This window comes from Lissotriton helveticus, chromosome 8 (assembly GCF_964261635.1).
Source record: "Lissotriton helveticus chromosome 8, aLisHel1.1, whole genome shotgun sequence".
NCBI lineage: Eukaryota > Metazoa > Chordata > Amphibia > Caudata > Salamandridae > Lissotriton > Lissotriton helveticus.
Window position 1 is genome coordinate 622,185,857 of NC_136069.1, and position 16,640 is coordinate 622,202,496.

Here is a 16,640-nt window from a genome sequence, read left to right on the forward strand (position 1 = left end):
GATCCTTGATGCTGATAGAGGGGGAGATGCAATCGATTAGGGCAATGGTTCTTCAGAACCGACTTGCTTTAGATGTTCTGTTAGCAAAAGAGGGAGGAGTCTGTAGGGCCTTGAAGGTACAGGAATGCTGTACTTACATTCCAGACAATTCAAAGCCTCTAGAGAAGTATATACAAAACATCACTGCCATACACTACGAAATTGAGGACCTGGCAAAGGTAAATGTGTGGGAAAAAGTAGGTCATGGAATGGGTAAAGTTGGAAGTTGGTTTGCCAACTTAGGAAAGGGTATCGTTTGGTACATATTGAAGCCCATCATCATAGTAATGATTTGTGTAATCACTTTGTGGGGATTGGTGCGTTTGTATCAATGGTATAGAGCAAATAGGTTACAGAGAGCTATGAAGAAACAGGAAGAAGAGTTGACAGCGATGCAGGACACTCAATATAAGAGTCTGAAAGCATTAGAGAGTATGAAAAGAAGTGGTACTGCCCTGTCTTCACTTTAAAGGTTCTACATTTTAGTGTCATGGTAATGATGACCCCTAAAGGTCATCAAAGGGGGGACTGAGAGAGCACAAGTTTGAAAAAATGTATAAGTACGCCATATTTACAAGCACGTAGTTAGTTAAACATGTTTTGCACACGAGTATTTTATATCCAGGAGTGAAATATACAGAGTGGTTTATATTCGGTAGTGAAATGTATAGAATGTTAAGTAGAGTAACTATAATAATAACGGTGTGAGATTAAATGTAGAAATGTTGGAATATATGTGAAAACCTCATGTTCTCATGTTAAAAAGAGTCATGTCCAAATTAAATGTAACTTTGGATTCCAGTATTTTGTGTAGGCCTTAGGGCAATTCACAGCAAACCTGAACGTGCTGCTAAAATAATGTGAGATAAAGTTGACATGGTTCTTTCAAAATGTACTATTGAACTTAGGGTTAAAAGTATATGCTTTATAGATGTGTTATTTTAGAAACGTATGCTAGTTAAGAATGTTTGCTGTTTAAATCAAGTTAACGTTTTAAGAGTGCAGGAACCTGCTGCATGTAAATCAAGTAGGCCAGAACAGATAATGTCATGTAGTTTAAATCGTCATGTGCTCGTTAGAGGAGAGGTCGTGAGGTGTCCAGTATGGAGCTCTGAGAGTGTTTTATGGCCTAAGATATGGTGAAGTCTGGAATTTGAGGCCCACTGCAGGACGAGCTGTATGCAGGTGCGAGGGTCCTAATCAGCTCGAATGAAAGGGACTTTGTTCAGTGGCGCCTTGCGCAGGCCTGTAGGAGTTTCCAGGAATTTCAGGGGGTATCAGCGCACGGAAGAAGGAGCCTGGGAACCAAGGTCAACTATAACGAGGGTCTTCAAGAGTACCATCATGGAGTTTACCGCGCAAAGATGTACCACGTGAGGGGCGTCCCAAGGGGCGTTTCTATTGGAAATGTGATTTGGTATTAGGGAAAGTGACCCGGGAGGAGAGCAGAGCAGATGATTTTGGGAGCCTAAGGAAGCGGATGGGTAGGCAGTTAGGCTGATCAGGAGAGACCCATTATCAGAGAAGAGACAAAGAGAAGTGCGTGATCTTCTTAGGAAGTCACCACGGCTGACACCTAGAGGGTTAAGATCTTGCTAAGTAGGGATGTCATTTAGTGTAGTGTAGGGACAGACTAACCTTAATTTTCTCCTTTCTGTAATGACTTTGAGGTTGCAACTTGTATCCATTTTGGCAACCCTGATGGTTTTCGAACTTGTACTTATTATTCTGTTTTTCAGACTCAGACTATTCAAAAAGTTCATGTTCATAGTGATACCGATCTACCTCTTGAATCTCATTTTGAGAAGTTTGTATCTTCAGTTATCTTTGACTTTATATTAAATCTTTAAAACTTAATTTTGGTCAGTGGTCATTTAGAGTGGTGTAAGTTCTTAAATTGATTGTTTACTGCGAGATTACCTTTTACTCAAGACAGGTACCAACGATTCAGTCGACAGGAAATGGGATTTGGTAAGATAATTAGTAACCAGTAATCCCGCGTTAGCAGGCCCATTCCGTTGTCTAGCGACTGACGAGTTCCTGTTCTGCAGGTGCATTCATTTGGAGATTCAGGTGCAGTCTCTTGATGTTCTAGTAGCCCAGAGCATCAGAGTGAAAAGTATATCCCCTGGGCAGCCAAGAGCTGAAAAAATTGTCTTACCGTCAGCCAGTACATAATCTGAAAACTGGGCCTCTGAAAGACGAGGCAGGGAGTTGACGGTAAGCACTGGGTATGAATTACTTTCTCTTCTACTTATTAGTTGGCAGACAGAGCAAAAAAACTGTTCTATTGATATGTAGCATCTCCTTTGTATGCATTGAAACACACCAACCAAGCTGCAAAATTGCCCTATGTTGTATGCGAGATAGGAAGTTAAATTGCATGTTACTTTTCTAACCCATGCTTACAATTTTACAAGCTGAACTACAAGTCCTAATATCCAAAGTGCTAAAAAAACTTGTCCGGCGGTGTCATAAATGACATGAGGCTTGGCAGTAGGTCCTGTTCTCACAGCGTTCCTATGCATTAGTAGATACAGATGTTGAGAGATAAAAAATGTTTAATAAATACAGCTTCAAATTGTGCTGGACTGAACAAATGATGATTTAAATGGGAAAATAAATAGTAGTTATTTAAGCACATAAAAAGTAATTTAGGGAAATAACAATACAAATAAAGTAGGCAAGCAAGTCTGGTGTGGCTTGAAAGTTTCATTACTGGCTTCCGCTGACCCCTATCCAAGTGCACAATCTAAGGGACATATTTATAAGCTCCTTGTGCCGCCGGTATGTCACTTTTTTGATGCACCAGCGGCGCAGTGTGGTGCTCCATATTTACAATGCCATGTTAAGCCACCCCTTGTGGCTTTTCGTGGCCTTATAAATATGGCCCCTTTTCATGCAGCACTTTGCACGAAAGGGGAGTGCCATGGGTGTATGCAGCACGCATAGAAAGAGGAAAACGCCTCACATGATTGTTTTTGTGCAGACAGCTGTTCCTTCCTGCACAAAAACAATCTCCCCTAAAACGCAGAAACCCTTGCACCATGGCACAAAGGTGCCTGCGTTGGCGCATAGCAGCCAATTGTGCGCCAGCGCAGAGCAAAGACCAGGGATGCAACATATAGTTGTAAATATGACACATCCCTGTGCTTTGAAAGTGATGCAGCGCAGCCAAATGGCTTGCGGTGCCACACTGCGTCACTTTCTTGTAAATATGCCCCTAAATGTATTGTTATGAACTGAAAAGGTATTAGGAATGATAGATGTATATTCTCTGTAATCCTAATATTGGCTGGGAGGAGTCTTGGGAATGACTCGTGCTGGGAATGCTCCTCACAGGTGCGGGTCTGCCTGCTACCCATCTACAGGAGCCAGGAATGCACACTGCCCTCTACCTGCACTTTGGCAGCCTGAAGTCTGTGGAGGCAGGTACGGTGATACATCCAAGCCCTGTGCAAAACCTTTGAGCCGGCACCACACACCAACTGTGGGCACCCCACAGCCTCTTTATGTAGAAGACACCTTCCTTCCTCCTTAGTTGGGAGCCCGGGTCTTGGCAGGCAGTTCAATTTTCCCTCCTCTATGGGTTTTCCTCAGCCATTGCCTCTGCCTGGAACTTCACCAACAGGTGTCTCCTCTTTCTGCATGGTTCATCTCGAGAGGAATTGCACAAGGCAGCACTGCTCCCTAAGTCTGTGTTCATGTGTTGGTGCATCTGTTCTGTGTGCATATGTGTATGTACACACATGTGAACATGTATGTGTATGTTCATTTGTGTGTATGCATGAATGTATGTGTGTGGATAATTGCATACATTTATGCATGTGTGTTTATTTGAATGTCTGCTGTGTTTAAACTCTGTAAGGCCTATGCTAGTTTGTGTTTTTGTGCATATGCATGGTTGTATGTGTATTTATGTATGTGGGATTATTTGCGCATGTGAAGGCATGTGTACTTTTCTGTGTGACTGCTGTGTTTGTATGTGGATGTTTGTACCTCTATGTTTGCAGGCTGTTTATGCTAGTTTTTATACGTATGTGTATGTGCTGATTTTGTGTATATTTCTGTCCGTATGGGTATTTGCATGCACACATGCCTATTTATGCACGGGTTGTGTTTGTATTTGGTTGTTTGGGTTTTATACTTTTTATTTGCACATTAAGGGCCTGATTAGGATTGCGGTTTTCCCGCATCCTCCGGGCCGGCGGAAGCCACCGCCGGCCCGGAGGATGCGGGAAAACCGCTGCGGACTGAAAAAGATCCCCCGCCAGATTAGGATGGCTGGGGGATCGTTTTTCAGTCCGCAGCTTTTCCGCGGCGGAAAAGCTTTAACATGGCTGGCGGTGTCTATCCTGCCATATTAGGATTCCTGCTGAAAGATGCCTTTACACGGCGGCATTTCCACCGTGTAAAGGCATACGGATTTGTGTTTGGGGGCCCTTTGCGGGCCCCCAGGGGTGAAGGGGGGGTGGGGGTGCACATGGGGGGTACCTATGGTGCACATGGGGGGTACCTATGGTACCCCCCTGCATTTGCCTGCACAAGGCGGCAGGCACCGCGAGGTGCCTGCCGCTTTGTGCATGCAAATGCACAACATACATTTTTATCATTGCGGCGGGTGCTGCTTCAAGCAGCACCCGCCGCAATGATATAAATACAGGATGTGACCGCCAGGGTGGCAGTCACATCCTAATTAGCACGGAGGGACCGCCGCTGCCCCTGCGGACGGCCCCTCCTTCTCTATGGTGGCGGACGGACTCAGGTCCGTCCGCCATCATAATCGGCCTTACTGTGTTATGCAAGGTTGTTAATGTGTGTTTGTGTGCTTGCGTACGTCTCTGTCTGTAAGCATATTCGCACGTGTGCGCCAGCCTGTGTGTTCATTTGTGTGCATGCTGTGTTGGTGCATCGGTGTTTGCACATTACGTTTTTCGGTGTGTGTTGTGTGCGTAGTGTGCTCTTTTGTGTGGAGCTCAAAGTTGCTCTCCTTCATCATTTCCAATTGCTGAGCATCAATTGACTTAATAATGTTATTAGTTCTTTATTATCACCTACATGTAGTAATGAGGGACGGGCCCGTGGATTGATGGTCCTTTTAGATCTGAGAGCAGTGCATACACATATGTGCCCCAAGCAGGCGCTACCCATCCGGCTTCCTATTGGAGTAAACTTTTACTTGGGCACATTGCGCACACCCGAGCCATGCAATTCATTTTCTACCAGCACTGCGTTATGCATAACGCTCAGCTGTGGGAAGGTGCTCTGATGCTGCTCGTCGGCAGACTTGTTCATAGGACTTCTGCAACTTATAAACATTAAACATTAATTCATATTTCAAACAGTGCATGCACAGATAAACATTGTTATATTTTAGAAACACAGAACTGGTTTGGGGTGGTTTCCTTTTCAAGTGCCTCTCCAGGCTGTTCTGCAGACACAGATGTGGCGAGTGATGCTCCTCACCGCAGAGTTGTCTCTAGTATGTGTTACCCCCAACAGAGACCCAGAGGTGTGAACATTCTGCACCTGGCTACCAGCAGCCACACTGAACAGTGATCAGGAAAGAGGCAAAAGGCTGACCTCACCTAAAGGACCATCCTCACTCTGAACAACAAAGACTGCAGTCCCACCCTCTACCCCCATCATCTATCAAGTTGCAGTGCTCAGGAAAACATATCAGTAGCCCCTCCCTGAAAAAGGATCTATTTGCATTTTTACTAGTACTTATACTTCAGAGTCCAGGTCTCCCCCCCTCCGGCTTTAGTAATGTCAGCAATACACTTCCACTGTCTTTGAAAACAACCTCACATCCATCCTATGAACTGGCACAGGCCAAGAGCTTCCAAAATAGAGCCCACAGGCCTATCTTACTCTGCTTCACGTACACATTCAACGTATGTAACACACCGGCAACATACACAAACATGCACAACATACACTTGGGTGTTGGCGCTATCTACTTTTCATATTTATGGTTGCTCTGCTGTACCATTGAATCCTGTCTCAGGATTAGGGAACAAAGCAGGATATCAATCTTACCAAGCAATGGTGAAATGCTTCCACTCTGTGTCATTTTTTGTAAGTAAATGGAGCAACCGTTAATACATAATACTGAGGGAAGATCAATGAATGGGACTTTTTAGTTTTTTTCTGTTCCGCCTTCCCTAATGCAGCGAGCAGCACCCGTACCAAGGTTAGGGTATTCCACTCTATGTTTAAGAGGGTTGAAATAGGTTTGGTATAGTGCAGGCTTGAGCTCTTAATGCTTAAATGATCCGTACATTCTGACTTGCAGGTTTAAACTGTTTGCTCCAGACATGGAGCACTATACATAATGGTGTTTCTTTCTTCAGCATACTTCCTCAGATTGCTTTCTAGCTCATAAAACCTTCTTCTACTATGCTCCTAAAATTCTGTTTGAAAAATTGTCCTTAACTTTCTTCTGATTAATTCCTCTCCTTTCTTTCCTCAAAGTGACAATCAAATTTCTGAGCAATGCCTTCTCTCATTCTCATAACTGTCTGTTTGGATCTCTATTATTGTGGTTCTGCAAATGACTCACACCTCATTGCATAGATCACAACCTCTCCTGTTCAAACTCTATCCCTGTTGGGTAACAATGCCTAATCTAGGCCAGCTTACTTACCTCACAATCCATATTTTGAAGAAACCACATAGCCCCCACCTAAGTAATGATCATACCTAACTGGCATTACTTTTATTCTACCCCAAAATATCTGGAATGAGTACATGGGGCCGCATTACACAAAGTGCCCCGGGGTGCAACAAGCGTTTGCGCTCACTTTAGGTGCCCCCGGGGCACTCTGGCATTACAGAAGGGGCCGCAGAAGCTTGTGCAGTCCATTAAGTAATACGGATAGCACTGGCACACGTAAAGAGCCAGCCCTATCTTCAGGGGGCATTCCCTCATTTGCATGGGGTCATGCCCCTTGTAAATGAGGGAATACCTTTGCCTCTTTACCCAAGCCTTATTACAGACGCGGGTGCAGAGGCAAAGAAGCTCTTAGGAGGCACACTGTCAGTGCGCCCCCTGAGAGCAGCCCTCTGTAGGGTGGAAAGGGGGTCCTTTGGAACCCCTTTATATCCTCTTGTATGCAGGTGCAGTCATACTGCACCAGCCTGCATGCCTGAAAGGGGATCTCCAATCCTATTCAAAGTGCAGACAGTTTGCTGCCTGCACTGTAAAAATAGGGAGCGGCTTCGAAGCAGACGCTCAGTTTTTCACATGAAGCGCTGCCCGCAGGGCAGCTCATGTTGGCAGCTGTCCTGAGGGAAGACTATTCATCATAATATGGTGCATTTTCCTTAATTGCGCACCTATTAAAAGGTGCGCCCAGTGCAATGAAGGAATATGCACCGCATGTATAATGCATCCCCTGGAATGCCTTTTGGACACCATAAGTAATCCCAGTAATCAACAATACGACTGGATTAAACACTAACTTTGGGTGCTACTCGCCACAAAGCACTTCAAAACCTTGCCAGGGCTAGTAAACACTAAGTAAATGCAATTACATATACAATCACAATTGTTTATTACATTAAACGACCATTAAAGCAGGGTTCAGGTGGAAGCACACCATTAGAAACGTCTTATCGTTCTGACGCTCACTATGCTCCCAAATACTACATCTTCACAAATATGCCAAAAGAAATGTTCGGGAAAAATTTGAAAAATAACACCTTTCAAATTTTTCCAAAATATAGCTTAGTGGGTTACCTTACCTTTTTACCCTAACCCTGGACAACCCAGATATTCACTATCTGTATCATTAAGTTCAAAATATTTGTTCAACTTCGCCGATATCCCAAAGCTCAGAAATCTTTCTTTTTAGAAAAATAAAACTACAGCAAATGCATATTCAGAGCAAAAAACGTTTTTGCACATTTTATTGTTTTGAGAAGATAGTCAACAGAAATTTTGAATTTTTATTAACAATGCCATTGAATTGTAATGGCAAATTATGTATTTTCTAGATTTCATTCAAAATATTTTAGGGGTTGGAAAATAACATGGGAAAATGTCAAAGAAGGAGCTTATAGCTGGAGTACAATGGAGTACAAATTGTCTACTGGAAGATGAGGTGAAAATAGCACTGGCAAAACCATTAAGTCTTGCTTCAATGCGCTAACACCTAAAAACAGGCAGGCACAAATGTTTTTAGCACATTAAAGACAGACCTATTGGTTATGCCAATGCTTGGGAATAAGTAGCAAAACAAATTGTGTTCCTTATAGAATGAATGTAGAAGATTAATTATTGAGTGTGACAAATAGTGTGGTGTCTGTCACTTTTCAGATGTAAAATATACTCTCCTGCATTAAAATAGAAGCCTGTCCTATAAATCAGAATGGAACACCCAACAGCCAATAACATATCGTGAAGGTGAAATAAGCCACTCGGGGCAGATTTACAAGAACTGGCGCATCTCTGCATATTAGCAGAGATGCGCCAGCGTGATGGAAAAAAAGCCTTGCGCCACCATGGATGCATCACATTTACAATGTGGCACACCGTGGTGCAAGGATAGACAGATGCGCGACGCATCTTTTGGCGGAAAGGCAGCGCATTGCTGGAGTCGTGTCGTAAGCACGATGCAACTCCAGCAATGATCAGGAATGCCTATTCCCATTATGATGTGTCACTCCTTATGCCTGCTTCAAACAGGCACAAGGTTTTGATGCAGTGGTGTTGTAAAAGTGACTCTGTGAAATCTTTTAAATTTCACTGCGTCGCTTGTTACTAGGCTTCCTTGTGACGGAACGCCCACCCTGCATACATTATACCTGACGCAGGTATAATGTAGTGCCAAGCTTTATAATGTGACGCATCTCCCTAGATGTGTCACGTTGTTAATATGTTGCATCATGGCGCATTGCTTACGACACCACTGCATCACAGAAGTTACACAACAGAGGCGTAAAGTTGTCGCAAGGGGCTTGTAAATCTGCCCCTCTCTGTATATTTAAGAATGGGTAACAATAGGCCTGTCGACAACCATGCTGTCAAGACAACTCTAAAAAACACAGGGGTTCGAAGAAGATGAGAATGTGAATGATCCAATAGCGGTACACAGGAAGGACATTAAGTGAGTTTCTTTTAAAAGAGAAACGATTACTAAGAATTTCAATTTTTCTCCTTTCATCCCTTTCCCACTGTCTCGCCTACCATGCTGTCTTCAAAACTATTTTCTAACGATGTTTCGCCTTTAAATGTCCCTGTGTTTAATCAAGTGCTTTCATATGAAGCTAGCGTGTACAGAGAACATAATAATGACTCTTGCAAGACGCAGTAATCAAAACGAAAACCAAGATGGTTGGCTCCACGTGTCAGGGTTTCATTTATAGCACTTGATGCATAGCAGATGCAGAAGCTTGTTAAGGCTGCTTTCATGCTGGTTTATGTCAGTACAGTGTCCTGCACTGTTGTAAAATGTGTCTTTTCAATGTTTTCACTAAACGTGATCCAGAAGTGGCAAAAACAAAGGGCTAGCAGTGAGTTTTACTGTGTTTCACATATATAACTTTAAAAGTGTGCCGAGTAAAATGCAAGAAAAGAATCTGGAAGTTTAATTGGTCAATTTGTTTTGCTTATAAGCAAAATAAGTACACAGAGTGGGGAAGACGTGTAATGGAGCAAGGAAGCTAAACAGAGAGAGTGAGTATAAATATTGTTAGACCTGTCAGTTTTAGAGTGGTCTTCCCACAAATGTTTCACCTTCAACTTCCAATTTGCTGAATTTGTTTTTGTTGGCCTGAGGAATCTGTGCACTTTTCAACTACTAACCCAGTGCTAAAATGCTTGTGCTCACTCCCTAAAATGTGGGCTTGCCATGTTTAATTTACTTAAGTTCATAGTAAAGTGCTATACCATGCACCGAGGGTCCAGCCCAAACTGCCAAGCCATGTCTTCCCTGAACCGGAAACAAGCATTCTGGGACCGGTTTCGGGTTTATAACCCTCATAAGCCAGGCTATCTTGAATCCAGTGGCAAAGTGAGCAAGGGACCCACGTCTGGGCATACCCTGCCAACTTTGGGCGAACAAAGCAATACCAAAGGGAATGATGGACAGAGCATTTGAGCAAATCAACACTCATCCCAGTCAACTGATCTGGGTTTAATCCATCACCATTCTTTAGCTCACTTCACCAGCCCAGTTCAGACATGGCCATATGCAAATCAGTCTCACCCTGTGCCTCATGCGAACAGTCCAGCCCGAACTGCCAAGCCATGTCTTCTCTGGACCGGAAACAAGCATCCAGGGACCGGTTTCGGGTTCATAACCCTCATCAGCCAGGCTATCTTGAATCCAGTGGCAAAGTGAGCAAGGGACCCACGTCTGGGAATACCCTGCAAACTTAGGGCGTACAAAGCGATACCAAAGGGGATGATGGACGGAGCGTTTGAGCAAATCAAACACTCATCCCCAGTCAACTGATCTGGGTTTAATCCATCACCATTCTTTAGCTCACTCCACCACTCCAGTTCAGACATGGCCATTTGCAAATCAGTCTGACCCTGTGCCTCATGGGAACAGTCCAGCCCGAACTGCCACACCACGTCTTCCCTGGACCAGAAACAAGCATCCTGGGACAGGTTTCGGGTTCATAACCCTCATCAGCCAGGCTATCTTGAATCCGGTGGCAAAGTGAGCAAGGGACCCATGTCTGGGCATACCCTGCCTACTTAGGGCGAACAAAGCGATACCAAAGGAGATGATGGAGCATTTGAACAAATCAAACACTCACCCCCAGCCAACTGATCTGGGTTTAATCAACCACCATTCTTTATCTCACTCCACCACCCCAGTTTAGTGTAAATTGCAGCAAAGACCGTACCCCAAGTGTCGCAGTCCTCTAGATGTGGTGCAATCCCAATTGGTAAACAGATTGTTAAAATTCTGTGTTTCTCATGAGGGGTAGTATTCGGAAATACTTCCTCAATTTGGGTAATTTTTTGAGCTATCCAGAATGGAATTTGTTCCCATTTTGCAGGTAATTTACCAACGACCGAACGTAGAATCTGTGGTGTAATTTTATTTGTGTTCTCCTGGTTGGGGGATGCTGTGGAATCATTATTGATGGTTGACTGTAAGAGTCGGCATGACATATTGAACCAATTGCCTATAGATTTTGATTAGCTCTTTGAGTTGAGCTCGTAGTTCCACATCTGTCATTTCATTAATTTCAGGTTGTGGAGTATAGCTGTCTAAAACCGGCCATGTTGCTCCTGGTCTACCTAGTGGGCCGAGCCTGGTAATGTGATTTATATGTTTTAGGGCGCCTTTAAACCAGAGAGCATGCTCCTTGTAAGTTAGTGGAATTTCAATATTCTCGAAAGGAATGTATTCCATTGGTTGTTCATCTTTTTTGTAGAAGTGAAACACATATGTTCTTGGATCTGCTTCAGGGAAGATTATCCATGAATAGAATACCTCTGTTTGATGATATTCATGTGCCTCTATCACAAAAACTGCTCTACCACCTCTTGCTGATAGGTCATTTTTTATAGGTTTTATAGTGATGGCTTTCCTTAAATTTAGAGGTATGCTTATAGCGTCCTTGTCGGTTTCTTGGAAATCTGAAATGTTAAGAGCTGCATCGGCTGCAACAGCCGCAGCTCCACTGGCCCCGGGAAGTACTTTGTCGGCCATTTTGTTGACTGTAAGTTTGCAAAGCAAGTTGCAAAGGAAACAAAGATAAGGTGCACAATATTTTGGAACACTGTATCCTTCAACGTTGAACAAACCAAAAAGCTAATACATAGGATTTTCGTCCTACTCAGCTATGGAGGATATTATCCTTTTACCCACTCCAGATGTCTATTGAAGTTTTTACGGAAAAAGGGGTCTCTGAGGAAAGCACGACTGAGTTACTTTAGTATCTAGCGTTAAATTAGTGCCTTACCAATTGTTGGGCGCCATGTAGTGTAGTTCCTGTAGGAGAGTAGGGTCTGCTTTCTATTGTTACCCCCACTTTTTGCTGCGATTCTCTGATTTTTCGACTTTAGTGTGGCTGTGGACCTGCTAATCAGGCCTACAGCCCAGCTGTTCTCTCTCTAAATTGATACCATGGACTTTAGGTACATACCAGATTGGTTACTGGGTCACATTTGTGAGCCCCTGTATAGTGTACCATAGGTACCCAGGGCATAGGTGCACCCTAGGCCTACCAGGGGTTGCAGCATGTATTGTGCCACCCCTGGTTAGCCTTCCAAACTGACACCACAGGTCTGTTCTTACAGCCTGGGTAAGATGGTGTAATCACCCCTTACTTAGATATAGTATACCTATATCTATATACCTATATAGACACATATGGACCTATAAGCCACTCCTAAGGCAGACCTCGACAATCCTGGAGGTAGAGTGCTTGGTTTTATGTGAGAGGGTGCCCTAGCATGAGCTGAGCCCCTCTGCAGCTTTCAGAACCATCTCCTTATAGCTGTTCTATGATATAGCCATACCTTATATTCTTAAGTGCATTATAATCCTCGCAGTTAATGCTAACTTTGGATTGGCTTCATCAAAACATGTCGTGTACGGTGTCAAACACTTTGGAATACTACCCCCCGCCCGCCAGAGCTGGCGGCGGGGGTAGCATTCTACACTTCTAGAGGGAGAATGCATGTAGTTACTGGTTTACCCAGTTAACGTTAAACATAGCCTCAGCATCACAAAATGGATGCTGCTGCCACAGACACAAGTCTGCCCTCCTGCTGCTGGACGAAACTCCGGCAGGGGAGGCCTGGACAATAGATTTCCTGTCCAGGGAGGTGCTGGCACCTCCCCAGACAGGCTCTTAGTGTATTGGGGCAGGGAGGGCTGCATTCAGTGAATGCTTTCAAGACACTGCCTGGGGCACACACGGTGGTCCATGCATTTCCCAGTTCAAACCGACTGCTGGGGCACTCAGCCCCAGCTCTGGCGCGAAACTGGACAAAGGGGAAGGGGTGTAACCATCCCCTTCCCAGGTCCACCGATAGAAGGGACCTTAGAGTTAGTCCAACCCCTAAACGTATTATAAGTATAGAACTCCAGTCCCTAGGACTTTAGATTACCCTGGAGGAAACTGCAACATATATCCTGGACCTTTGACATTCCATTTCGACTGGAAGATGGCCAAGGAGTGACCACCCTGTCCAAACAGACACCAACAGCCTCTTTGCCAGTCTGCATTTTCGAGGATCCCGCCGGATCCCGAAGAATCTGCGACACAGGACATGGACTTCCAGACATCTCTGATGCTGACCTGCGATCCCAGCAAAGCTGAGACCTGTGGCAGACACAAGAGACGTGGGACCAGAACTCCTGGACATCCTGCATTTTGGTACCTGCATTGACTACCCGAGGTATCCCGAAGTTGTGCATTGGGGTGCTTGAAGCCCCAGCCCCGAGAACCTTTTGCACTGAAGCTCAGAGGCCCACACTCCACGAGTGTCCCGTGGGCCCGCTTTGTGCGTTCCTGCTCGATGCTTGGTTCCTAGTCCATTGGCTAGTGAGCCCCCAAGAAGACCAACCTTTGATTTAACTTGCTTCCCTGGTTGCTCCAGGCTTGTTCCAACTTTCCTGCAAAGGAGAAGTTCTTCAGACCTTGCTGGTCTGCACCGAAGCCAATCTTGACATTCTGCGTGGGTTGCGTTTGCGAAGTCTTGTTGGGTCCAATCCGGATAACAACACCGCAGTCAACTAGATCCTTCGTGGGACAGCTCGAATACAGCTCCTGGTTGTTGTCGACACCTCCTGGACCTGGTGGCTGAAGAGACAAACTTCACCTTTTTACCTGAAATCACTCAACATCTGGTGGCATCTTTCTATCGCCGCCCTGGTCACTGGCTAGTGGCCCAGACTCTGTTTCCTCTGCTTTCAGGTTCTTCCCATCCCCGATCCACCCGGACACTTTTCCTCTGCAGCACTTCTTCGCAGCTCTCCATTGGAATCGAAAACGAAACCCGACACGAAAAGACACCTATGGACCCGGCTTCCCTGGGTAGGTAACATGAGTACTCCGGTTCTCCCGTGGGTATTGACTCTCCAGGTGTCCTAGTCTAAAAGGGTTCCATCGTAGTTCACCTCCTTGTAACCTTAATCTTTAAAATTGTAACTTGTTTGTTTCCCAAAGAAAGTCAATGGTAACACGCGGCTGTGTTTAGACACTGCACGCGTCTCCCGTGGGCCTCCTACATCCTAACCTGTGGTTGTTCTGAGTAGCCCCAGCAATTCCACAGGTCCCAGGCCTGCTTTCTAACTCTCACGTGGTTCTTATACCACTATTTTAGTGTATGGTTTGTGAGGCCCCTAGGGCAAAATGTATACTGTGCAACTTATCGTATGCTAATTAAGTTCCCTGTATTGTACTTTTACCTCTGACCTCATAAAGAGTGCAGATGGGTGGTGTTTAGAATGAATACATATATATTTGATATACACCTTGGGTGGTGTGCTTTCATTTGGTACTCAAGAGATTATACATGGTAAAACAACTTGCTTAACTCACCTCCAAGTCTTAGCCTGAAGGCTGCTCTCCACAGCTGCCACTAGGATAGCTTTCTATAAGGTTGACTTTATAACCTTCCATCAATAAGGGTCAATTAGACTGGTGGAAGCTGCCCACAAGTATAGTGGACATCATATACCAGGCTAACTTCTCACATTGGTGTGCAGCGGATGGGATATGAGCTTGCACTTGTTTTACCAAATAATCTTGAGAATATCATTTGAAAAATCACATTAAGGTACCTGTAGGTACATATAAATCAAGACTTATAATACATAAGTTCTACTGAACTTAGCAGCTGTAGGTGGTACGGCCTTTGCACACCCTGACTACAACTTCTAGAAAAGTTCTAGTAGGTAACAAGTAGTGTAGGTCGGTTCACACACCAAACCTCACTAGTCATGGCTTTAAGGGCAGGAGCTAGTGCCTCTCTGCCAGACGTCAGCAAAGAGCAGACATCTAAATATGACACATTCACTTTCCAAGAATTGAGAGGATTGTGTGCCATAAGAAAATTAAAGTAAGGACATAGTCTAACCACCCAACACGTCATAGATATCCTGGTGGAAGATGACTTAGCCAAAGCATCAAACCCAGATACCCTAAGTAGTGGGGAGGGGGGCACCCCTCATCTGAGGAGGATCCAAGTGGGGCACCCCACCAGGACTCTGGATGAAGAGGGTGCATACCAGGAAGTGGTTGATGAACCAGACCTGGGAGACACAGGACTACCTGGAGATAGAGATGGCCATAGTGGGCCTTCCTACATTCCCCCAAGTAGGCCTACTGGTGTACCTAGAAGACAGATATCTCACTCAGGAGAGTCTCACCATTCTTGTTCATCAATGGGGTTCTCTGCCTCATCTCACAGGAAGAGAACTTCCCCTGAGAAAAGAGCATGAAGCTAGAATGAAAGAAGTTAAGCTTAGGATCAAGAGGCAAGATGTTGCCCTTGAGAAAGAAACCCCAGCTCTTGAAAGAGAGAGAAAATTAGCAGGGCTAGAGCCCTCTGGTGGTGGCATAACCCCTAGTGGTATGGAAAGGTCTTATGACCATAAAAACCTAAGCAAGATTGTCCCTCCCTATCAGAGTGGGGATGACATCCACAAATGGATAACTGCTCTGGAAAGGGCCTGCAAAGTACAGCAGGTACCACCTAAGCAGTGGGCAGCAATATTGTGGCTCTCCTTTGCAGACAAAGGTAGAGATAAGCTCCTCACTGTCAGAGAAGAGGATGCTGACAATTACAATGTCCTGAAGAGTGCTCTAATAGATGGGTTTGGCTTAACCACTGAACAGTATAGGTTGCTGTTCCGAGATACCCAGAAGACACAGACTCAGGACTGGACAGACTTTGTAGATTGTGCTACTAAGGCTCTGGAAGGCTGGTTACTGGATAGTAAAGTAAGTGATTATACAGGATTGTATAGCCTTATGTTGAGAGAACAGATTCTTAATAATTGTCAGAACCAGTTATTGCATCAGCATCTGGTTGACTCTGATTTGATCTCTCCACAAGAATTGGGTAAGAGGGCTGACAAATGGGTCAGAACCAGTGTGAAGCAGAAGGTACAGAACCAAGGTGGTGACCAGACGAAGCAAGACCAAAAGGGTGGGGAGAAAGCAAAAGACCAGAAGTGTTCTCAAGGTCCCAAAAAGCTTCTAATGGTGGGAGTCCCCAACAATCCAAAAAGAAAGAAGGTCCAAAGAAACACTGGTGCAAGATTTGTAAAGTTAATTCTCACTGGACCAGTGATTGCACCAAAAAGGAGACAGCTCTAGCCACCATTGCCCCAAATGCAACTGTTCCCCCTAGTTCAGCTTCCAGTGGTGGTTCTCAACAGAAGGGTGCAGTAGGGTTTACCCTGGGACCTGAGATGGGTTCTGGCCTAGTCAGAACACGAACTCAAGCTGTTTTGATCTGTGATGGAGGCATGGATATGACCTCCTCTGTGAGTCCCAGTAACCTGGGCAAGTACAGACAAACTCCTTTAGTCAATGAAAAAGAGGCTCAGGCCTACAGGGACACAGGTGCTAGTGTCACAATGGTGATACCTGACCTTTTGGACCATGGACAGATC